The sequence below is a fragment of the Dendrobates tinctorius genome, unplaced genomic scaffold, assembly GCF_039654945.1.
Source record: "Dendrobates tinctorius isolate UK_male_01 unplaced genomic scaffold, ASM3965494v1 ptg000011l, whole genome shotgun sequence".
Lineage (NCBI taxonomy): Eukaryota > Metazoa > Chordata > Amphibia > Anura > Dendrobatidae > Dendrobates > Dendrobates tinctorius.
The window spans coordinates 128311892-128337084 of NW_027361679.1; the positions used below are offsets into that span (position 1 = coordinate 128311892).

Genomic DNA, 25193 nt, shown 5'->3' on the forward strand with positions numbered 1-25193 from the left:
ATGAGGTGTACGGAGCAGAGCCGTGTGTGTACGAGGTGTACGGAGCGGAGCCACGTGTGTACGAGATGTACGGAGCGGAGCCGCATGTGTACGAGGTGTACAGAGCTGAGCCGCGTGTGTACGAGGTGTACGGAGTGGAGATGTGCGTGTATTTTGGCATGGGGGCCTTATTTGAAAGTTCGCACCGGGGCCCAAAACTTTGTAGTTACGCCACTGCTCTGCTGCCTCATTATAGTGAATGGATCTCTTCTGACGGACAGCGACGGATCCTGCACCTATAGGCTTTCATTATAGCCAACGACGGATGGCGCTGGATCCGTCGCTGTCTGACTTTTCGACGTACACATAAAAAGTGATGTGTGAAAGAGGCCTTACTGGAAACCACCAATTGAGTCAAAATCAGCACTACACATATAGATAAATTCCCAAAGGGGTAAAATTTCCAAAATGGGGTCACTTAAGGGGGGATTCTGCTTTCCTAGCAATTAGGGGCTCTGTATATGGAGTCTGCAATCTGTTATAGGAAAATCTGCTCTTCAGGAGGCAAATAGCGCTCTGTTCCTCACGAGTCTCTCCGCATGGCTGAGTAATACCGTAGAGCCACATTTGGGGTATTGCCACATTCAGTAGAAATTGTGGGACAAATTTTGGTGCCATTTTTACCCACTTCTTGTGTGAAAATGTAAAATCTGGGGCTAAAACTAAATTTTGATGGTAAAAATGTAGGTAGTTATTTTTTCTTCACTGCTCAATGGTATAAAATTCTGTGACACACCCGTGGTGTCAATATGATCACTGGACCCCTAGATTAATTCATTGAGAGGTGTAGTTCATAAAATGGGGTCACTTATGGGGAGTTCTGCTGTTCCGCCACCTCATGGGCTCTCCCAGTGGGTCATGGTACCTGCAAACCATAACAGTAAAATCTGGCGCTCCTTGCCTTCTGAGCTTTTCACTGTGCCTGAAAAATGTTTCCCGATTACATGTAGGGTATTGGCACACTCAGGAAAAAAATCTGTTGTGAAAAAAAAAATGTCCTATTTGCCCTTAGAAAAATTAAAAACTTGGGGCTAAAACAACATTTTTTGTGTGGAAAATTTGATGTTATTATTTTCACGGCTCAACGTTATAATAATAATAAATAATCTTTATATAGCGCCAACATTCCGCAGCGCTTTACAGTTAAGCAGTTTCAAAACACAAGTCATAAGTGACAACTTTAACATTTCAATAATTAAAGCAAAATAGGATAACCCTGCTCGTGAGAGCTTACAATCTACAATGAGGTGGGGGAGATACAAAGTACAGGTGTGTATTTACAATGGTGTATTTACATTGATGGTCCAGCCATCTTGAGGGAGTGAGGGATGGATGGAGATAGTGAATGGGCTACTCATGCACACTTACACATAGAATGATTTTGATATATTAACGTGATAGGCCGCTCTGAACAAATGTGTTTTGAGGGAGCGCCTAAAACTATGCAAATTGTGGATAGTCTTAATTTCTTGGGGTAGAGCATTCCAGAGGATTGGCGCAACGCGGGAGAAGTCTTGGAGTTGGGAGTGGGAGGTACGGGTTAGTGCAGAGGTTAGTCGAAAGTTGTTTGCAGAGCGCAGCGGTCGTTTAGGCCGATAGACAGAAATGAGGGAGGAGATGTTGGGGGGTGCTGCACTGTGGATAGCTTTGTGGGTGAGAACAAGTACTTTGAATTGGATCCTATAATGAATGGGCAGCCAATGTAAGGACTGGTGAAGAGCAGACGCGTCCGAGTACCGATTAGCCAGATAGATGACCCTGGCTGCTGCATTATGTATGGACTGGATAGAGGATAGTTGAGTAACAGTGAGGCCAATTAATAGAGCGTTGCAGTAATCCAGGCGGGAGTGGATCAATGCTACAGTGAGGGTTTTTGTTGTTTCCATGGTGAAAAAAGGGCGGATTCTAGAGATGTTCTTTAGGTGTAAGCAGCAAGAGCGGGCAAGAGATTGTATATGGGATGTGAAGGAGAGATTGGTGTCAAATATAACACCCAGACAGCGCGCCTGCTGCGGGGTGTTATTATTGTTAGGAGTCGGATTTCTGCGTTTACTCAGCAGGGATCCAGATCCTCACATTCTGCACTCTCCTCCTATTTATCCACTGCAGAGGAGATTGCAGAGGAGATTGCCTTGCAGCAAATCTCTCCTGAGGCTAAGTCCTTCTGTCCTCCTACTGGGCATGCTCATGGGACGATCTCCCATTGGAGATCGGGAGTCATGTGCTCAGGTCCCGCTCCAGTTCTCATTGGTCCATCTCAGAGATCTGGAAGCGTGCAGAAGGTCCCGGCTGCTATAAAAGGCGCGCATGGCTGTTCCGCCATGCGCCAGTATAGACTTACTTGCTGCTGTGTGTATGAGGACGGATTCATGATTCTGGTGACTGACTCATTTGAAACCCCTTCCCTCTGATATTATGTATGTAGTTAGGGACTGAGTCTGCTGCAACATCCACAGCTGCTAGCGTCCGACATTGTGCTTGCGCCTTGCCTTTGTGGTTTAGCGGCAGTGTCCACGGCGCGCTGCAGTAGCAGCCTCCTTTGCGTTCGCAGTTGCAACGCCGTGCACACGGTAGGTCTAGACGGACTTAGTGCCGCCATCTTGGGCTACTCCTGTGACCGTATACCGTGTGTGTGTTTTTTACTGAGTACTGTGACTACAACAGGCTCAGTCATTTGTGTTTGTACTTTTTGGCATCTCTGTGAGATTTCTCTGCGCACCAGGGTGAAGTTTAACCCTGTGTGCATTTCTGCCATAATGCTCCTGCCACCACTTAGCAGCGGTTATATCACCAACTGCACGGTGGACCCCGAGCGGCGAACGCACTTTATTAATATTTTTATTTAGTGCGTTCCGCCGTTCCTAACATTGTACTAGCGCCAGGGTCTGGCTAGTGATGGCAGAAAAGCAGCAACTGTTACAGTGTATTCAGCAGCTTGAGGGCCGGCTGGCCACTCTTGAGAGGGCTCTCTCAGCTGCACAATCCACCGAAGCTGCTGTAAAGGCAATCACAGACGCGGTTTCCAGTATGTCCACGTCCTCCCCCGCGCCGACAGTTACCCGCCTCCCGTTGCCCGATAAATTTTCTGGCGATGGCGCCTCCTGTAGGGGTTTCATCAGCCAGTGCTCCATTCAGCTGGAGTTACTGGCTGCGTGATTCCCTACGGAACGGGCCAAGGTGGGGTTTATTGTTTCCCTGCTGTTGGGCAAAGCGTTGGAGTGGGCTACGCCACTATGGGAGCGTGGTGACCCAGAGGTCCGGTCCGCTGCTTACTTTCTAACAGCTATTAAGCAGGTCTTCCTCGGTCCACGGGTCACGCACCATACCTCTCTTCAGCTTCTTGCTTTGACTCAGGGTGCTCTCTCGGTTAGTCAGTATGCCGTCCGTTTTCGGACACTGGCTTCCGAGTTGGAGTGGTCTGATAAAGCCCTCATCCCTGTGTTTTGGAGAGGTTTGGCGGAGCACGTTAAAGATGCTCTCTCCACTAGAGAGGTTCCTGCCAGTTTGGAAGAGCTGATTGCCATTTCCACCCGCATTGACCTCCGTTTTTCGGAGCGCGGTATAGAGCGTGCTCAATCCAAATGGAAGGTTACTCCGGCTCCCAATTTTTTTGAATCTCTGGAACTACCCAAGCCAGAGGTTCCGCCCCCAGAGCCCATGGAGATGTCTCACGCCGTTCTCCATGCGTGTCCAGCACAAGACTCCAGTTGCGGTCATATTTGTCAACACGCGGTGTCTCAGAACAACAGTGCCCCGCAACAGCCAAATTCTGTACTGCCGGGTAAGAACCTTGTTCCTCCCCACCTTCGGCCGAAGGTTCTTGCCTGGGCACACACGACCAGGATGGGTGGTCACTGTGGCTATATGCAGACCACAGAACTCCTGGCAGGGTCTTACTGGTGGCCGCACAGGGCTCGGGATGTTAAAAAATATATTCTGGCCTGCGCCTTTTGTGCTCGGAATAGCCTCCTTAAGCGAAGAGCGGAGACGCCTGCCGACACACGGTGGTGTTCCACTTTAACTTCCGCTCCCGCTGTCTCCCACGGGTCCCTTCTCAAACCTGGCGATCTTGCCACCCCTGAGGCCTTCCACGTGTCCCGGGTCTCTCTGTCATCTGCCGGAACATCAGACTTGCCTGCGGACGAGTCTGAGGCCTCTACCTCTTACGGGCAAAAGTTGGTGGATCCCAAGGCTCAGGGAGGGGGGGCCCTAGGAGGGGGGGTAATGTTAGGAGTCGGATTTCTGCGTTTACTCAGCAGGGATCCAGATCCTCACATTCTGCACTCTCCTCCTATTTATCCACTGCAGAGGAGATTGCAGTGGAGATTGCCTTGCAGCAAAGTCCTTCTGTCCTCTTACTGGGCATGCTCATGGGACGATCTCCCATTGGAGTTCGGGAGTCATGTGCTCAGGTCCTGCTCCAGTTCTCATTGGTCCATCTCAAAGATCTGGAAGTGTGCAGAAGGTCCCGGCTGCTATAAAAGGCGCGCATGGCTGTTCCGCCATGCGCTTGTATAGACTTACTTGCTGCTGTGTGTATGAGGACGGATGCATGATTCTGGTGACTGATTCATTTGAAACCCCTTCCCTCTGATATTACATATGTGGTTAGGGACTGAGTTAGAATCAGCGCCAGCGCTCCTCTGCTGCAACATCCACAGCTGCTAGCGTCCGACATTGCGCTTGCGCCTTGCATTTGTGGTTTAGCGGCATTGTCCACGCCGCGCTGCAGTAGCAGCCTCCTTTGCGTTTGCAGTTGCAACGCCGCGCACACGATAGGTCTAGACGGACGTAGTGCCGCCGTCTTGGGCTACTCCTGTGACCGTATACCATGTATGCGTTTTTTACTGAGTACTGTGACTACAACAGGCTCAGTCATTTGTGTTTGTACTTTTTGGCATCTCTGTGAGTTAACTGAGATTGCTCTGCGCACCTGGGTGAAGTTTAACCCCGTGTGCATTTCCGCCATATTGCTCCTGCCACCACTTAGCAGCGGTTATATCACCTACTGCACGGTGGACCCCCAGCGGCGAACGCACTTTATTATTATTTTTATTTAGTGCGTTCTGCCGTTCCTAACAATTATAGTGCCACCCACAAAGAGGGAAATGTCAGATTTAGGGAGGTTAGTAGACGGCGGGAGCAGAAGTTTTGGAGAAGTTGAGTTTCAGATAGAGAGCGGACATGATGTTGGAGACTGCGGACAGACAGTCACTGACGTTCTGTAGTACAGCGGGGGTAAGGTCAGGGAATGACGTATATAGTTCTGTGTCACCAGCATAAAGATGGTACTGAAAGCCAAATCTGCTGATTGTCTGTCCAATTGGGGCCGTGTAGAGAGAGAAGAGAAGGGGGCCAAGGACTGAGCCCTGAAGTACCCCGACAGCGAGAGGAAGAGGAGATGACGTGGAGCCAGAGATCAAAACACTGAAGGAGCGGTCAGAAAGATAGGAAGAGAACCAGGAAGAGAACCAGGAGAGAGCAGTGTCCTTAATTCCTAGTGACTGGAGCCTAGAGAGTAGGAGATGGTGGTCAACAGTGTCGAAAGCTGCAGATAAGTCAAGAAGAAAGTGGTCACCGTTACGTTTTGCTGTCAGAAGGTCATTGGTCATTTTGAATACAGTTTCAGTCGAATGTAGGGGGCGGAAGCCGGACTATGAAGGGTCTAGGAGGGAGTGAGTGGAGAGGTAACGTGTAAGGTGGGAGTAAACTAGGCGCTCCAAAAGTTTGGAGATGAAGGGGAGATTGGAGACTGTTCTGTAGTTGTTTGTGCAGGATGGGTCGAGAGTGGGTTTCTTTAGTAATGGAGTAACGATGGCGTGTTTGAAGGAGGATGGGAAAATGTCCAAGGAGAGGGAGAGATTAAAGATTGTAGTTAGGTGAGTTGTGACGACTGGAGAGAGAGACTGGAGGAGATGTGAGGGAATGGGGTCAGTAGCGCATGTGGTCGGACGAGAGGAAGAGAGGAGTCTGGAGCCTTCTTCTTCTGTGATGGGATCAAATGTGGAAAGTGAGCCAGGGGAGATGCAGGAAGGGATGGGAGTCACAGCACTTGGTGGTTGGGAGCAGATATTATCCATTTTTTTCTGTAAAGTGGGAGGCCAGGTCATCAGCGCAAATGTCTGTGATAGGGGCTTGTGCTTTTAGCCTGAGGAGGGAGTGAAAAGTGTCAAAAAGTTTCTTGGGGTTGTTGGCTAGTGAGGAGATCAGGGTGGTGAAGTAGGTCTGTTTGGCGAGGTGAAGGGCAACGTTATAGGTTCTGAACATGAATTTGAAGTGGATGAAGTCTTCTGGTGTGCGGGTTTTTCTCCATAGGCGTTCAGCACTCCTAGAGCATCGCTGGACAAGTTGAGTTTGCGGTGTGAGCCAGGGCTGTTTTATTCTGTGCTTGGAGGTTCTGACAGTGAGGGGAGCTACTTGGTCAGGGGTGCTTCTAAGAGTGTCGTTGTAGTGAACAGCCAGATCAGGACAGGAAAAAGAGGAGATTGGGGACAATGATGAGTGTAGGGACAATGATGAGTGTAGGGAGTCTGAAAGTGTCTGAGGGTTAATGGCTTGTAGATTTCTGATTGTGTGGTACGTAAGCGTGAGCTGGGGTGGGCGAGCATTTGTGAGCGTGAAGGAGAGTATGTTGTGGTCAGAGAGTGGGAGTGGTGAGTTATTTAGGTGGGAGATTGAATAAACTTCTGTGATGCACCTATTGGTTCAAGGTGCTTACCATGCATCTAAATTCATTCCTTGATGGGTATATTTTCCAAAATGGGGTCACTTATGGGGGGTTTCCACTGTTTAGGCACATCAGGAGCTCTCCAAATAGGACATGACGTGCTCTAATGATTCCAGGAAATTTTACATTCAAAATGTCAAATGACGCTCCTTCCCTTCTGAGCTCTGCCTTGCGCCCAAACAGTGTTCTCCTTCATAAGGGTTATCGGCATACTCAGGAGAAATTGCAAAACAAATTGTATGATGCAATTTCTCCTGTTACCCTTATGAAAATGCAATATTTAGTGCTAAAAGAGTGGTGAAAATTTGATTTTATTTATTTTTACAGCTCAACTTTATAAACTTCTGTGAAGCACCTGAAGGTTCAGTGTGCTCACCACACATCTATATCAGTTCCCTGAGGGGTCTAGTTTCTAAAATTGTGTCATTTGTGGGAAATTTTCACTGTTTAGACACATCAAAGGCTCTCCTAACGCAACATGGCATCTGCCAATTGTTTCAGCAAATTTTGCATTCAAAAAGTCAAATGGCACTCCTTCCCTTCCGAGCTCTGCCGTGCACCCAAACAGGGGTTTTCTCCCTCTTATGGGGTATTGGCGTACTCAATAGAAATTGCACAACAAATTTTGGGGTCCATTTTTTCCTGTTACCCTTGTCAAAATGAAAAATTTTGGATCTGAAGTAAATTTTGGGGGAAAAAAGTTAAATGTTCATTTTTTTCCCACATTCCAAAAATTCATGTGAAGCACCTAAAGAGTTAATAAATTTCTTGAATGTGGATTGGAGCACCTTGAGGGGTGAAGTTTTTAGAATGGTATTACTTTTGGGTATCTTCTATCATATAGACCCCTCAAAGTGACTTCAAATGTGATGTGGTCCCTAAAAAAAAATGGTGTTTTAAAAATGAGAAATCGCTGGTCAAATTTTATCCTTTATAACTTCCTAACAAAAACAAATTTTGATACCAAAATTGTGCTGATGTAAAGTAGACATGTGGGAAATGTTACTTATTAAGTATTTTATGTGACATATCCCTGTGATTTAAGGGCATGAAAATTCAAAGTTGGAAACTTGCGAAATTTTTGCCAAATTTCCGTTTTTTTCACAAATAAACTCAAGTCATATCAAATACATTTTACCACTATCATGAAGTACAATATGTCACAAAATAACATTCTCAGAATCACCAGGATCCATTGACGTGTTCCAGAGTTATTACCCCATAAAGGGACAGTGGTCAGAATTATAAAAATTGTCCTGGCCCTCACTAGCTTTTTGGAAAGCGGTTGCGGCCACTTCTGAATCGCGTCAATCTTGTTTATTTGTGGCTTGATTTCACCCCTCAATATGACATAGCCTAAGTACTTGGCTTCTTCCTTCTTTATGGCACATTTTTTCGGGTTTACGATGAACCCCGCATTTCTGAACGCTTCCAGGATCGCCTGTACCTTTGGTAGATGACTACCCCAGTCAGGGCTGAAGACCACAATGTGATATAGTTAGGCGCGGCATTCTTCTTAGCGGAGCTAGGATCCAATCCATAGCCCTCTGGAAGGTTGCTGGGGCCCTCTGTAGTCCGAAGGGCATTCTGGTTTATTGGAAACACCCATCAGGCGTTAAGAAGGCCGTCTTCTCCTTGGCACTCTGGGACATGGAAATCTGCCAGTAGCCCTTCGTCAGGTCTAGGGTTGTAATGTACCTCGCGAGTCCAAGTCTCTCAGTGAGTTCGTCCGCGAGTGTCATCGAATACACATCACAACTGGAGACCTCATTCAGCCTGTGGTAGTCATACAAAACAGCCACTCAACGTTAGGCTTTGGCATGGAGGCTATGAGACTCAACTATCCACTTTTTGACTCTATCACCTCAAGGACTAGCATTCTCTTCACCTCATTTGATATTGCTTCCCAACATGCTTCTAACATGCTTCTGGAATTCTATAGAGCTTGAGTTTCACCCTTACATGCGGCTCTGTCAACACATCATGCTCCACCTCCTGACAACTCCGAGAACAGGTTCCGATTCTGCGTCATCAACTCCCGATACTGTTGTCTCTGGGCTGGCGTTAGAGTCTCTGTAATTGTAACATCGTCCTCTGTGGCTTTGGGATTGGCTCCCAGGCAAGGGGTTTCCAGCGATTCCCAATCTCGCCATGGTTTGAGGAAGTTCACATGATATACTGTATTTGGTTCGACTTCCTTTGACCTGGCTGGTGTACCTTGTAATTCACCCCACCCAGTTTTTCCATTTTCCACTACCTTGTATGGGCCTTGCCACTTGGTTAGGAACTTGATCTCTACCGTGGGGATAAGCACTAGTATGCCCCCTAGATGGAACTGCCTCAGCCTTGCTAATCAGTTATATACCCTTACCTGTGCCTCCTGTGCCTAGAGAAGATGCGCCTTTATGATAGGCATTACTTTCGCCATCCTCTCCTTTAACTGGGTGACATGCTTTATGACACTCCAGTGTGGTGTGACCTCAGCTTCCCAAGTTTCCTTGGCAGTGTCTAGGAGCCCTCGCGTATGTTGACCATACAAGGGCTCGAATGACGAGAAGCCAGTGGAGGCTTGAGGAACTTCTCTGATGGAGAAGAACAGAAACAAAAACAGATAGTCCCAGTCTCGAAAGTCCTTCTCAATTACATTCTTGAGTATGGTCTTTAAGGTCTTATTGAAGTTCTCTACTAGGCCATCCGTCTGTGCATGGTAGAATGAGGTTCGCATATGGGCAATCTGAAGACCAGCTCCCTCATCACCTTGCTCATGAAATGGGTTCCATGGTCTGTCAAAATCTTCTTCGGCAGGCCTGACCTAGTAAAAATATCGACAAGTTCCTGGGCGATACTCTTGGCCCAAGAGTTCCTTTGTGGTATTGCTTCAGGGTACTGGGTCGCATAGTCCATGATCATTAGGATGTATTGATGCCCTCATGCAGACTTAACGAGAGGACCTACTAAATCCATGGCAATTCTCTCAAATGGGACCCCTATTACAGGTAACGGGACTAGGGGACTTTGGAAGTGAATAGAGGAAGCGGTTATCTTGCAGGTGGGGCAGGACCTATAATTATTTAGGATCTCCCTGTAACATCCTGGCTAATAGAACCTCTGCATTAATCTCTCCTACATTTCCTCTACACCCAGATGTCCCCCCAAAACATGCAAATGGGCCATGTCTAAAATCATCTGCTGGTAGGGTCCTGGAACCAACAGCTGCTCCACTATCTCACCTCCCCTCAGTGTGGTCACCCGATACAAGAACTCGCCAATGACTTCAAAGTTTGGGAACCTGCTGTCAGCTCCCGGCTCTTGAGCAACCCCATCTATCACATTTTCAAATGCGCCTTATAGGTTAAGGCTCCGCATTTGAGCAGTCCCAACATTTCCCCAGAAATCCCTAGTTCAGGAACCTCGGCCTCACTGGACACTGTCTTGTCCTTATCACCAGCCAGGACACACAAGGCTAACTCGTCTACCTCCGACTGCGATGGGGAATCAGGGTTGAACTGGCTCCTGTCTGTGGATACAGCAGACGCCCATGTGTTTTCCTGGGATCAAATGGTGAGGGAGTGTGGCCCTTATGAGGGTCACCAAACTCTCTGAGTCCAAGAAACCTGACACCAGCACGGGATATACCTGCGGCCCTTCTCCGGGCTGATAGTCAATGCTGCAGCCGGGATAGGCAAGGAACAAACAGCGCCTCCCTAGGCTGCAGTCCATCTGCTCTGAGGACATAGGACAATGGGACGCTATGTGTCCAGGACCGTGGCATCTCCAGCAGACCAGGTCTTTACCAGTAGCATTTGGAAACCCCTCAGCTACTCCTTGGGATCTCGGACTCCCCCAGTGGTGGCTCTACTACTCCTCTTTTGGGACTCTGACTCCTGCTGGGTATCCCAGTATGAAGGTGCACCACCCCCGACTCCTTTAGGGACCTCTTGATCACCTGATACCTACAAGGCCCACCAGGTCATCTACATTTCGGCGTCTCCCTGGGCAACCCAGGTCTGCACCTGCCCTGAGAGGGAGTGAACAAATCTGTCCATGACCACCCACTCAGCCATCTTGGCTGCAGTGGAGTACTCTGGCTGCAATCATTTCTGAAACAAAAGGAATAAGTCAAACATCTGAGAGCAGGGAGGTTTGTCACCTTAATACGCCACGTGATGAACCCTTTTAGCTCTGACTGACATAGAGACCCCTGAGCGTGCCAATATCTCTGTTTCTAACTTGGCATATTCTGGAAGGCCAAGTCATACTGTAGTAAGCTTTATGGGGTTTGCCAGTCATATAGGTGGCCAGCATCTCCGCCCACTGCTCTGGGGGCTGCTTCTCCTGCTCTGCTACCCTCTCGAAAACAGTATAAAATGCCTCTACATCATCACCGGCATCATTTTCTGCATCGCTAATCTTACCACCTTCCGGACGTATGCGTCATCACCCAGACTTGTGGAACGGGCTTCTGGCCTCGCATAAACCGACTCGGCAAGCAACTCAATCTGCTGTTGTCTGAACTGGTCTTGTTGGTATTGTTGCTGTTGTTGCAGCTGTTGCTGGTGCTGTTGTTGCATAAGTAGCTTACTCGTCTCCTGATGAGCCAGCTGTTGCTGCTGCTGTGCTTTCACTAGATGCTTGATCAGGTCCTCCATGCTGTCTGTCGTCTCCTGGCTTATGGCCGACTTTACCCAGGATATGCGCTTTGTCCACAGCCACTACCCGTGTTCCTGGAATGTTGCCCGCATCCAACACACTTGTAGCAGGTCAGCTCTCTCAGCTGCTCTCCGAAGTAGACACAGGAAGACTTGGTATTAAAGTTTCTGAGTGATTTATTGCTTCATAAATCACAAAGCAAAGTAATAACACAAAACTGCCTTTCTGGCACAAATGAAAATACAAAGTCCATATAAAAAGTCCTCCCCAGCGTGGCTCCAGCCCTCTGGGACACAGCACACTTTAGCTCCCACCGGAGCTTGAGTCTGGTGACTTCTTTCCTCCAAACATACAGCCCACCAAAAAAAAGCAGAACTGGACATTTAACTGCCATCCACACGCTTGAGGAGGAGATATGGTGAGTAGGTGTCCTGTCCATCTCTCACCTACTCACCAAAACCCCAGACACTTGTAAGTGCTGTTAACCCCTTCAGCACATAGCATGCTGGACAGAAACATGGGTTTCAGATCACGGAAGAAATCAATCTTCGTGATACATACCTCTGCTCACATACAATGCCAGTGACCCTGTCACAGTAGGCACAATACCTATAAAGGTGTGGAAAGCCTCTACTGCTGCCCCGTGGCTGGAGGAAAATGTTCTTTCAGAGGTAAATGGCAAAAGTGGATGCTTGCATGTTTAGATGGGCTGTGCTGAAGGAAAGTTAGTTCTTAATGACGTTGGCTGTATATTGGGGGTCATCCTACTGCTAAATAAATTTGAACCCAGTCAGATGCTTCCCTGATGCTACTGCATGATAGAGAAGTATTTCTCAGCTTTGAAAACACCATGAATCCTGACCAAATTATCAACACTATTTGGTGAAATACAGCCCCAAACTTACAAGGGAATCTCTACTATTCTTCACTGTTGCCTGCAGACAGTCATTATGGTACAGATCTACAGCCCTATCGTAAACAAACTGTCTTCTATTACAAACAGATATTTTACTATTTAACTCATCAGTCCAGAGCTAGGTCCCATTATATGCTGCCAGTTCTGAGCACTGCTGGCCATTTTCTGATTTTGAAGGTAAGTAGGCATGAAGTGTCTTTCGTCTCATGCACTAAGTCTCCTTGGCTGACCATTGCTTTACCGTCCTTTTCATTACCAATTTCTTGGTGTTTCTTCAAATGAGCTTGAACAGCAGAATCTGAAAACTAGACTGTTTAGAATTTTTGGCCTGGGAGAGACCTTGCTGTTGCAGTATAACTACCTTGTGTCTTGTTATGTTCAGTTTTGCCATGGTGTATACTATGTGAGATTAAACTATTCTTTGCCCATTTTTAATCCGTGTAAACTGCTGCTTCCCTTTCAGTTAATAACTGTGTTTCAATCTGTATATGAAAATTATGATCATGATTTGGTTCAGTATAATTGGTTACTCGATTAACAGATTATAATCCTACAAAATCCCTGACTTTTTGCAAGTATACCTAGAAGAATTTATGCGGCTTTGAAGGCAAAGGCACAACAAGTATCTATCTGATTTAGATTCCTCTTTTGATCACATTGCTTTTAGTTAATTGATTAAAATTAGCTAGTAACAAGTCTATGTTTTGAAATTATTCTTACTCTGTAGCATTGTTTCTACATGTGCCTAAAACTTTAAAAATTTTGCAAAGTACTGTGTGTATGTGTGTGTATATATATATATATATATATATATATATATATTGTGGCAAGGCTAAAGGTCGTGTAATTGATGGGAGATATGTGTCTCATAAATGGCTTATCTCCATAATGTAAGGCATAAGTAAAGCATACCAGATATTGTTATTGTTTTGTTTGAAGGACCTGTGGTGAGGTCACAGTCATGTGACCAGTCAGCTGCTGGGAACGTGGGTGTGGCTACACCCTTATAATGTGACCTGCTCCTGAACCAGGGAGTTGTGTGTGGGGAGGACTAAGGCTACTTTCACACATCAGGTTTTCGGCGTCAGGCGCGATCCGGCGTCGTGCCGGAACGCCGGATCCGGCAAATGTTTAGTAAAACCGGATGTGACGGATCCGGTTTTCTGCCGGATCCGTCCTTTTCTTGACAGACAAAACCGGATCCGTCTCATCCGGTTCATCCGTTTTTCTATCCGTTTTTCGACGGATTACGCCGGATCCGGTTTTTAAAATTGACCCTTGTGGCCTTCCGAACGGGATTGGCTACTGGAAAACTAGATATAGCATGTTCCTACAGCCCTTCTTTGACAGGTTGTAGAGAAGAAAGTGCAGGTTGGAGAGAAGAGCAAGTTACTGGCGAAGATGGATGTTGTCATTGGAAATATTACCACTAGAAGTTCTGTGACGGTTTCAGGGACAATTTTCCACTATACTTTATGTCACCTCAAGGCAGAGTACACTGGGATGACAGAGTGTGAGAGATTTGTGCCCTAAACTTGTGTACCTTCTGGACCAACAGTATATACCTTTGCCAACCAAAGTTGGCTATCTTGTCATGGTCTTACTATTTTTACCTTTAGGCCACAGGTGTGTACCTGGTTGTGTTTTATGCAAAGTATTTCACCTTTTAACAAAAGTTGTGTACATTGGTAGGAAATCACCAACAATAAACACAACTTTTTAAGTGAAATACTTTGCTTCAAACACAACCAGGAACACAACTGTGGCAAAAAGCTAAAATTTACCCACAGTTATACCTGGTTTTGAATACCTTTTTACCTTTGAAATACCCTGTATTTAACCTTTTTTTAAAACATAGTTCGCCGCAGAAAGAAATGACAGACAACCATTGTGAAACGATAATTTAACTTTTATTTAAATTTTTTTTTTTTTTGTAGAATGTTTTTAAAGTGCAAAAAAACTTTTTTAGAAAGGTTTTAAACCCAATGGGCATTTTTATTACAAAAAACACACATTACAATTCTGTGTACTGTGGGGTGGAAATACTGCTGGAGGGGCTGCGGTACACTTCGACACTGGGTGTGTGGAGAGAGGACTGGGATCTTGGTGGGGAAGGAACAGTTAGAGGTGAAGGTGTGGAAAAAACTACAGAATGGGTGGACATGTGGGAAGCAGAAGAGGTGGTGGGTGGTGGAGTGGAGGGTTGGGCAGGGACTGTAGGAGCAGATGATGTTGATGGAAAGTTGTATGGGGAAGGAGTTTGGTACGGGGAAGGAGTTTGGTACGGGGAAGGAGTTTGGTACGGGGCAGGTTGCTGGAAGTGGGGAGATGACTGGTACTGGGGAGGTTGCTGGTACTGGGGAGGTTGCTGGTACTGGGCAGGTTGCTGGTATGTAGTAGGAGGGGGAGGATGAAAAGTGGCTGGAGGGGGTGCAGATGTAATAGGAGGGGGAGGATGGAAAGTGGCTGGAGGGGGTGCAGGTGGAGGAACTACAGTGGTGGGAGGTGGAGGTTGGGAGGTAACCTGCTGTAGAGCACCGTGGCACGAATGCATTACATGCATCTGCTGGGCAGGAGAGAGCGTTTCCATGTGCTCCACAACAGACCTGAAAAAGGTGTGGTTTGGCGAAGATCTTGCTTCTGAATGCATGGTTTGCAGAAGTGTCTTCACCTCCAGAATGCTGGAGTTGATCTGCTGAAAGCCTGCGGAGATTTGCTCTGACAAGACTTTGAGACAGTTCTGGAAAGATGCATTCAGATGCAATAACTCTTGCGCATAACTCTTTTCCTGACCCCTCTGCCGCTGTCGCCCAGTATCCGCAGGTGTACTAGAGGCGGCAGGGGCAGAAGGGTGGGGTAAAGGGAAAGCGATCTCCTCACCAGCAGCTTCATGTAATGTAGGCGGCCACGATGCTCCTGTGCTGGTGGATGGGACAGATGGGTCGAATGTGTGGGAAGGCAGGGAAGGTGCAGATGTACCGGGGCGGTCGAAGTGTCCCTTGGTGCCGGTCTCCTCAGGGATCGCCTCAGAAGGGTCCAATCGTGCAGGCTCCCGAGTGCTGCTCACCGTGCTGTGGAATAAAGAGAAAAAAAAACAATTAATATACTGACATGGTATGGCCCTGGCTGAAAAAAAAAAGTTACATCTAACATTTTTTTCACATGTGGTGTGTAATATTTACCTTCTGGTGAGCATTGTTTCCCGGAGGAACGACAGGGCTTCTGCGTACTTGTACTTGCTCCTGCGTCCTCCAGATCCACTCGGGGCCCGCATCTCTTTATTGAACTCCTTCTTGAAACGATCCCTCACAGACCGCCACCGATTCACAATTCTGTTCCCTGAAACGAGAAAGGAGTGGTTAGTATACAACATCAGTGTTTCACAAACTCCAGTCCTCATGGTCCCCAGGGGTCATGTTTTCAGGATTTCAATAGTAAATAGAAATCCTGAACACATGATCCGTGGGGACCACGAGGACTGGAGTTCGGGAAACACTGGTTTACATCAAGCAACCGTTACTGTATATACTTACGCTCTTTAATCTGGTCCCGTGCTTCGAGGTCCTCCCAGCGGCCCACAAGGAGAGAACAGATTTCCTCCCAGAGTCGTCGGGTAATGATCAGGTCAGCGTGGCGGCGGTCAGCCATATTCCAGAGCAGCTCCCTTTCTCTGACGAGATCGATGAGGCGGTCCACATCAATCCCTCCATCCTCACCGTCAGAGTCGGGAGCACGCTGTGAATGCTGTTAAAGAAAAAGACAAAAATAACATAATTAGCCTCCACAAAAGAAATGAAATAAAAAGTGCAAAAAAACAAAGCAAAAATATTTATACTTACACGCTGGTGACCGCCGCGTTGCTGTCGCCGACGACCCTGGGAGGCACTGCGAGGACCTCTTGGCCGAGCACCAGATTGGGAAGACTAGAGAAGAAAACAAAAAATGTTATGAGTTTGGATGTAGGCATTTGTTTGCTGTGTGTGGTCTGCAGAACATTGTTTTCTATGTGTTGTGTGTAGTGTGATGTTGTGTTTCTGCGTTTGATGCAAAAAACTTACGAATTGTGAGCCCACTCCAAGCGTCTGTCCACCCCTTCCTTCTTCTTCTGGGAGCTCCTCTTCATCTTGTGATTCCTGTTTTGAAATAAAAGGCAATGAATAGACATATATTACAGAGATGATGGATTTTGGAAATAAAAACTTACCGTCAAACGCTGACGATGCGAGGGAGGGCTCCCAGAAGAAGATGTGCTGTCATGTTGATGGCCAGACTCCATGGCTGTGGGTATTGCTGCTGCCAGTGATGCCATTTCTGCTGCTGCTGCTGCTGCTGCATCTCTTTGGCGGCTGTTGAATAAAGAGAAACAAAGGGCCAATGAATATCTTGATATTCCATGGCCCTAGTTTGGAGGAATGGGGGATTTGATAATTACCGTCTCTCATCTGCTTCTGGACTCCCCTCCCGTTCAGCATGCTGCTCCATTTGGGGTGGTGCTGATGGTGCTGCTGCTGCATCTCTTTGGCGGCTGTTGAATAAAGAGAAACAAAGGGCCAATGAATATCTTGATATTCCATGGCCCTAGTTTGGAGGAATGGGGGATTTGATAATTACCGTCTCTCATCTGCTGCTGGCCTCCCCTCCTCAGCATGTTCTATTTGCTGCTCCATTTGGGGTGGTGGTGGTGCTGATGGTGCTGCAGTGGTCTCCTGCCTTCTCCTGCTTCGCTTGGTTGCTTTCTTGGGTGGCATGTTGGGTGTGGCTGTGGGTCCCACTGTCTTGCTTTTATATATGTCTTGTGGGCAGAGCTACTGAGCATGCTCAGACCAAAAAAACGGATCCGGCCGCCGGATCCGGCGCATTGCGGCGCTCATAGGCTTTCATTGTGTGAAAAAGCCGGACGCGCCGGATCCGGCGTGTCCGGCTTTTTCGCCGGAGACAAAAAACGTTACAGTAGACGTTTTTTCCAGACGCCGGATCGCGACACATTGCGACACATTGCCGGATCCGGCGAAAACTGGATGAAACACATGGCCATCCGGCGCGATCCGGCGCAAATGCGAGTCAATGGGGGTGAAACCGGATCCGGCATTGCATTTCGCCGGATCCGGTTTCTGTCAAAAGCGCCGGATCGCGCCTGACGGCGAAAACCTGATGTGTGAAAGAGGTCTAAGCCTCCCATGTGTGCTGAGACTCCTGCTCTGAGTCCTCAACCATGGACATTTTGTGTTATTTTGCCTGAGCTAAAGGCTACTTTTTGGTGTTACGCTGCCTTGTGCGTTTATGATGTGAATAAACCGCATGCACTGTTGAAGAACCTGTATCATATTTGTCTCCCACTGCACCTAAGCGAGTCACATCCCCACAATTGGTGGTACACGTGCGGGCAGCGGTTCCAGCAGAGACTTGAGACAGTTGCTGCATGTCCTGGGTGAAGTTTGCAGCGGGGCAACAAGCACTGCCGGGAATCATGGAGGACCTGCTGAAACACCTGGTCCAGTCCCAGGCACTGCAGCAGGAAACCAACAAGCTGTTGTTACAGCAGATCCAGCAAAGCCAGCAGGAGCAGCGGCAGCAGTTCCAGCAGAGCCAGCAGGAACAAAGGCAGCAGATGCAGCTTCTGGCAACTGCCATCCAGGAGGGCAGGACGAGCGCCCCAACCCCAGGTTGGGCTGATGCCACCGACGTCGAGAAGGCGGTAAGATGCGCATTACAAAAAATGACCCCTGAGGATGATGTTGAGGCCTTCCTGATGGTGTTTCAAAGGGTGGCTGAGAGGGAAAAACTACAGCCAGAGCGGTGGGCGGAGGTACTGGCCCCATACCTAACGGAGGAGCCCCAGAAGGCGTACTTTGACCTGACGGTACAAGATGCCAGAGAGTATCCCAAATTAAAAGCAGAAATTCTCGCCCGCTTGGGGGTAACAATGACTACCAGGGCACAGAGAGTTTATCGTTGGGCCTATCACCGGGACAAACCCCCGCGCTCCCAAATGTTTGACCTGTTGCACCTGGTCCAGAAATGGCTGCAGCCAGAGTCGGCTTCCCCTGCACAGATGGTAGAGTGAGTTGTGATGGATCGGTTTGTGCATTCTCTGTCGAGACCTCTACAGACTTGGGTTGCCCAGGGTGATCCCCAAAATGCTGATGAACTGGTTGGGCTGGTCGAGAGATACCAGGGGATGGAAGGTTCCTTGGGGAAGCAGCCCATTCTGTATTGGGGGGTCCCAGCAGGGGGCGGAGTCACAAAAAGGGGTGGTGCGTCCAAGGTCAAAAGGGGCGGGGGAGTCGGTGCCCAAGGTCCCCTCGGGTGTTATTTGCTGGAAGTGTCATGGGCCAGGACATATAGCGGCCCATTGTCCCCAGACCACCGAGCAGATGGACTGCAGCATGGGACGCCGTAGTTCATACTACGCATATCCAGCTTGCAGTGTGAACTCGCTACCTAACAAGGGGCCACAAGCGTGTCCCGTGAAGGTGAACGGTCGAGCAGTAATGGCGCTTCTGGACTCCGGGAGCTTGGTGACCCTTGTGAGGGCCAGTTTTCCTCTAAACATACTCCCGGGTAAAAAGATTGGTGTTCGGTGCATACATGGCGATGCAAAGGACTACCCTATGGCTAGGGTGAAGATTGAAACGGCGCATGGCACCGAGTCGCATGAAGTTGGCGTTGTTCGAGACTTGTTGCATCCCATAATTATTGGCCGGGATTTCTGTCTGTTTTGGGATCTGTGGGGGATGGGTTCTGAGTGTACTAGCAAGAGCAGGGAACCAATGCACCCCACTGAGGTATCGCCACCACCAGAGGCAGACGAGTTTCCTTTATGTGTCCTTGTTGGGGATGAAGAGGAAGGGTCCCCTGTACCTGACATCCCGGAGTTAGGGGTGGCCGGGGAGAATTTTGGGACTGCCCAACATAGGGACCCACACTAAGGGAAGCCTTTAACAATGTCACCGTCATTAATGGGGTTGCACAAGAGCCGGGAGCAGACACAAGGTTTCCCCATTTTATGTTGAGTGGGGAATTGTACCGGGTCACGAAAATAAGGGAGGAGGTGGCAGAGCAGTTAATAGTACCAGGCCCCTATAGACGAAAAGTGTTGGACATGGCCCATTCACACATCTTGGGGGGGACACCTGGGGGTGGAAAAAACCCAGGAACGGATTGTACAGAGGTTCTATTGGCCTGGGTGTCACCGGGAAATAGTAAACTATTGCAATTTGCAGGTCCTGCCCGACATGTCAGTTAACTGCTCCCACATCTCATTTTCGGAACCCTCTTGTGCCACTGCCCATTATTGAGGTGCCATTTGAGAGAATTGCCATGGACTTGGTCGGTCCCTTAGTTAAATCAGCTCGGGGCCATCAGTATATATTAGTCATCCTGGACTATGCCACACGCTATCCTGAGGCCATTCCCCTGAGAAACTCCTCCGCGAAGAGTATAGCCCGTGAGCTGGTCCATGTGTTATCCCGGACGGGTTTGCCGAAGGAGATCCTGACCGACCAGGGGACACCTTTTATGAGCAAGGTGATGAGAGAATTGTGCAGAGTCTTGCAAATTTCCCAGTTGAGGACTTCAGTGTACCATCCGCAGTCAGATGGCCTTGTTGAGAGGTTTAACAAGACCCTGAAGAGCATGCTGAGAAAAGTCATAGAGGAAGATGGTAGAGACTGGGATTGTCTCTTACCGTATTTACTGTTTTCTATCAGTGAAGTTCCCCAGGCCTCCACGGGGTTCTCCCCCTTCGAGCTTCTGTACGGCCGGCATCAGCGAGGTCTCCTAGATATAGCCAAGGAAACCTGGGAAGCCGAAGTCACGCCCCACAGAAGCGTCATTGAGCATGTGGCACTGATGCAGCAGAGGGTTGCGAAGGTGATGCCCATTGTTAAAGAACATCTCCGCCAGGCACAAGAGGCTCAGGCCAGGGTCTACAACCGGTCAGCCAGAGTGAGGCAGTTCAATCTGGGAGACCGAGTTCTCGTGCTAATCCCGACGGTGGAAAGTAAGTTCTTGGCCAAGTGGCAAGGGCCATTTGAGGTGGTGGAGAAGCTGGGAGACGTAAACTACAAGATCCACCAACTCGGAAGACGGAAGCCATACCAGGTTTACCATGTTAACCTTATCAAGCCGTGGCAAGATAGAGAGCCAGCGGTAACTCCGTGCTTGCTGGGCAACCTAGAAGGGGAGGTTGGAGCCGTTACCATAGCGGAGACTCTATCGAAGGCCCAGAAGCAGCAGTGTCGGGAGTTACTCCAGAAAAACAGCGACCTGTTCTCAGAGTTGCCGGGGTGCACGAAGGTGGTGGAGCACGAAATTCTGACCGAGCCACATGTGCGGGTGAATGTGAAACCATATCGTATTCCTGAGGCCCGGCGAGAGGTAATCTCCAAGGAGGTGTAGCGAATGTTGAAGCTCGGGGTCATTGAGGAATCCAACAGCAGCTGGTCGAGCCCGATTGTCCTTGTCCCAAAACCTGATGGTGAATGGAGGTTCTGCAACGATTACCGGAAGCTGAATGAGGTCTCCAAGTTCGACGCTTATCCCATGCCACGCGTTGATGAGCTCATCGAGAGACTTGAACCTGCCAGGTACATAACCACTTTGGATCTGACCAAGGGATATTGGCAGATCCCCATGGCACAGGAAGCCAAGGAGAAGACGGCATTCTCCACACCAGACTGGTGCTTCCAGTATGTCTGGATGCCGTTTGGCCTACAGGGAGCTCCAGCAACCTTCCAGAGGGCGATGGATAGAATCCTTGCGCCTCATAAGCTATATGCTGCCGCATACCTGGATGATATCGTCATCTTTACCCCGGACTGGGAGACTCACCTGGAAAAGGTCCAAGCAGTGTTTGACGCTCTAAGAGAGGCGGGGTTTACAATAAACCCGAAGAAGTGTGCCTTGGGGAGAGAAGAAGCCAAGTACCTCGGATATGTAGTGGGGCGTGGCGAGATCAAACCCCAAATCAATAAAGTGGAGGCAATTCAAACATGGCCAAGACCTCTGTCAAAGAAGCAAGTTAAAGCCTTCCTGGGGATTGTGGGATATTACAGGAGGTTCATCCCAAACTTCGCCACAATGGCTGCACCTCTAACTGATCTGCTTAAAGGGACAAAGTCAGTGATGGTCAGCTGGTCCGAAGAAGCAGAGTCAGCCTTCCAAGAAATGAAGGTAGCTCTTTGTAAGCAACCCGTTTTGGTGGCCCCAGACTTTAAACGTGAATTTGTCCTCCAGACAGATGCCTCAGATGTCGGGGTAGGAGCTGTCCTTTCCCAAGAGATACGTGGGGAGGAGCATCCTGTTCTCTACTTGAGTAGGAAGTTGACTTCTTGTGAGAGAAATTACTCAGTTGTAGAGGAGTGTTTGGCCATAAAATGGGCAGTGGACACATTACGGTACTACCTGGTGGGACGGAAGTTTAGGTTAATATCCGACCATGCCCCACTCAGGTGGATGAGGGAAACCAAGGGCAAGAATGCTAGGGTCACCCGCTGGTTCTTAGCCCTACAAGACTTCAGCTTCCATGTAGAGCATAGGGCCGGGAAGCTACATGGGAATGCTGATGCCCTCTCCATAATCCCTTGCCTGGTAGGTGAAAGTGCCAAGCCCCACGGCTTTAGGCAGAGGGGGAGGTATGTGGCAGGGCTAAGGGTCGTGTAATTGATGGGAGATATGTGTCTCATAAATGGCTTATCTCCATAATGTAAGGCATAAGTAAAGCATACCAGATATTGTTATTGTTTTGTTTGAAGGACCTGTGGTGAGGTCACAGTCATGTGACCAGTCAGCTGCTGGGAACGTGGGTGTGGCTACACCCTTATAATGTGACCTGCTCCAGAACCAGGAAGTTGTGTGTGGGGAGGACTAAGCCTCCCATGTGTGCTGAGACTCCTGCTCTGAGTCCTCAACCATGGACATTTTGTGTTATTTTGCCTGAGCTAAAGGCTACTTTTTGGTGTTACGCTGCCTTGTGCGTTTATGACGTGAATAAACCGCATGCACTGTTGAAGAACCTGTATCATATTTGTCTCCCGCTGCACCTAAGCGAGTCACATCCCCACAATATATATATATATATACACAGTATATAATATATTACACGATTAGTTTGGTGAAAAATCATGGCCTCGATGCTTTCTTCGTACCGATTTGATTGTCCACTGCTCAGACAGCGCTTACTTAGTTGCTAAATTACCATAGAAACAGCCTATACTTGCCTCCGGCGCCATTAGAGAGACATTGGCGCTGAGTCTCCTGGGAGTCGCGTGACATTGTTATGCCAGAGGCCGCTTCACAAGCACTTCCTTCGGACGTACCTGACAATCAGAGGAGGTAAGAGAGCATCAACAGCTCTTACTTCTTCCGGGTGTCAGTGTTTTCCCAAGGAAATGAGAGTCAAGTGGCTGCTGATTGGCTGCAGGGATCGCGTAGCTTAACATCAGCACACTCCAGGAGAGCCGGTGTCATTATCACTGGAATGGCACTGGCACCAAAGTTGAGTGTAGTCTGCTTTTATTTTATACAGAGTGTGGGTGCTTGATGAGGTGACACAGGAACCGTTTCCACTTAATGTTCTTGCTGGTTTATTGGTGCGTCATAAATCATGCCACAAGCAAAGGAAAACAAAAAGCCTTCATTGCAGGCAAAATAAAGTAAACATTTCTTAACAAAGTCACTTTAGAGACAGTCCAGGACACAAGCTGGATAGCGTCCAGTATGCGGCTCATTCTGGAGATAACATGCAAGAGGCCTTCTTACCTCTACACACAGACCATGTATCAAACAAACAGACTCTATTTTACCCCATGGACCACACCGAGGGGTGGAATATGAGGGCAGTGAGACTGGCACATCTCTCTTGCTGCCCGTAAAACCTGGTCCAGATGAATAAACAAGCCTCTTAGTACTATGTGCACTAGAGCAATACTCCAGATTTACATCACAGAGGACAACCACCTCTTCCTACGGTGGGATGCTCCTCTCCATGTATCTCTAGAGAAAGGACTGCTCCCAAACCGACTTCTGGAGTATAGATTTCTTCTTAAAGTCTGGAGCAACCAAGACTGGATCGGCTGCTTACACAGAGCTACTTTCAGTTATTGAAAGGCTGTCTCTGCCTCTGCAGTCCATTTGGCCATAGCTGATTACCCACGATTCCCAGAAAGGTTCTTCTTTGAAAGTGGTCTCAGCCACTTTTGAATTGCTTCCACTTTGCTGATCTGGGGTTTAATCTAGCCTCTACCTAATACTTTCCCCATGGCACATATTTTTTTATGTATCGAAAACCCCGCTCTTAAGAGCTTCAAATACAGCCCATACCTTTTGCAGATGACTTTCCCATTCTGGGCTGAAGATTACAATATCGTCCAGGTATGCCGACGCATAATTCTTATGGGTTGAGAGGATCTGGTCCATGGCCCTCTGGAAGGTGGCTGGGCTCCTTGCAGTCCAAACAGCATCCGGACATATTGGAAGCATCTTTCAGGTGAAGAGAAAGCCATCTTCTCCTTGCTTCTTGTGACATGGGGATTTGCAAATATCCCTTCATTAAATCCAAGGTGGTTATATACCTTGGCGGCCCAAATCTCTCGATCACCTCATCAACATCCTGCATCGGATATTGAACAACTCTTTTAGAGTTAGTTCCCTATATTGGGCGGACTCAAAATTTTCAATGGTCACCCGTACTCAGGAATGTAAGCCTCACGGGATACTACCTCTTCATATCCCACAAGGACACAGAAGGAAAACCCATCAGACTTTGGGTGTGGTGACACTTCTTTAGGGGCAAACCGTCTCTTATCTGAGAAACCGAGCCCTGTCCTCCTTCCCCACAAGTCCCAAAAGAAACAAAAGTCCAGGCCTATGAAAATGGAGTGCAGTAAGTCCTGGAACACGTTGACCTTGTGGGACTCAGCACCTTGGGCCATTTCAGTGTCCACTCAGGCCACTGGATAGTTTTTAGCATCCCCATGCATGCAGCGGATGCCAACTTTGTTCCCATTGATCGGCTAGAGAGGAAGTGTGACCCTCACGAGGGTCATCAAACTCAATGAGTCCAGCCCAGTCACTTGAAAATCATTCACCTTAAAAAGGGTATACCTCAAAAGGGATACAAGTAAATATTTTGATAAATTATGGGGTCCCTGGCTTAGAGGTAACAAGTAATCAGGCTCGATAGGATCTTGTTAGATGTGCATCAGTTGCTATGAAATCACTACACACTGCATTTACAAATACCATTCGGCTTTGTACCTTTCGACTTGGCTGGTCTAAACCGGCCTGATTTATGCTGTTTTGTATGGTCGTATATCTATGATATGTTATTCTGGATTCCAAATGTTGGGGAGGGGGGTTCAAGGTATGGGGGAGGTGGTAAACACCTTTGGCTGAGAATGTTATTTGTGTATGTGTAACTGTTATAAAATTAATAAAAATTTACTTGATTAAGGAAAAAAAGTAACTCATTCACCTTAACGAAGCTTGTTGCCCCTTGCTGTTTAGACAGTTCACACTGCAGGCCAGATACTTACAGTATGAACAGTGGCAACCCAGGCTACAGTCAATCTGCTTGGAGGTCATTGGACAATGGGCAGCTATATGGTCTTGGCCGTGACAAACTTTTGGGAGCAAGAGTGTTTGTCATGGTGATACGCCTTTGGTGAACCTGATGTGCCCTGACAATCATTGTCACCCCCAAGCATGCCAAAAATTTCAGTTATATCTGTTCCATGGAGCCTTGTACGGCTATGTCATAGTAGGCCTTCTGGGGATTAAGCGTTAAGTATGATTCCAGCACTTCTGCCCATTGCTCTGGCGGGAGTATCTCTCTCTCGGTGATACATTCAAAAACGGTCA

At 48.1% G+C, this 25193-nt stretch overlaps 1 protein-coding gene across 2 annotated transcripts in view; it reads left to right on the forward strand.

Annotated features, from left to right (window-relative positions):
* CELF5 (CUGBP Elav-like family member 5) overlaps positions 1–25193 on the forward strand; it is a 195236-nt gene that overhangs the window by 66196 nt on the left and 103847 nt on the right. The window lies entirely within an intron of this gene.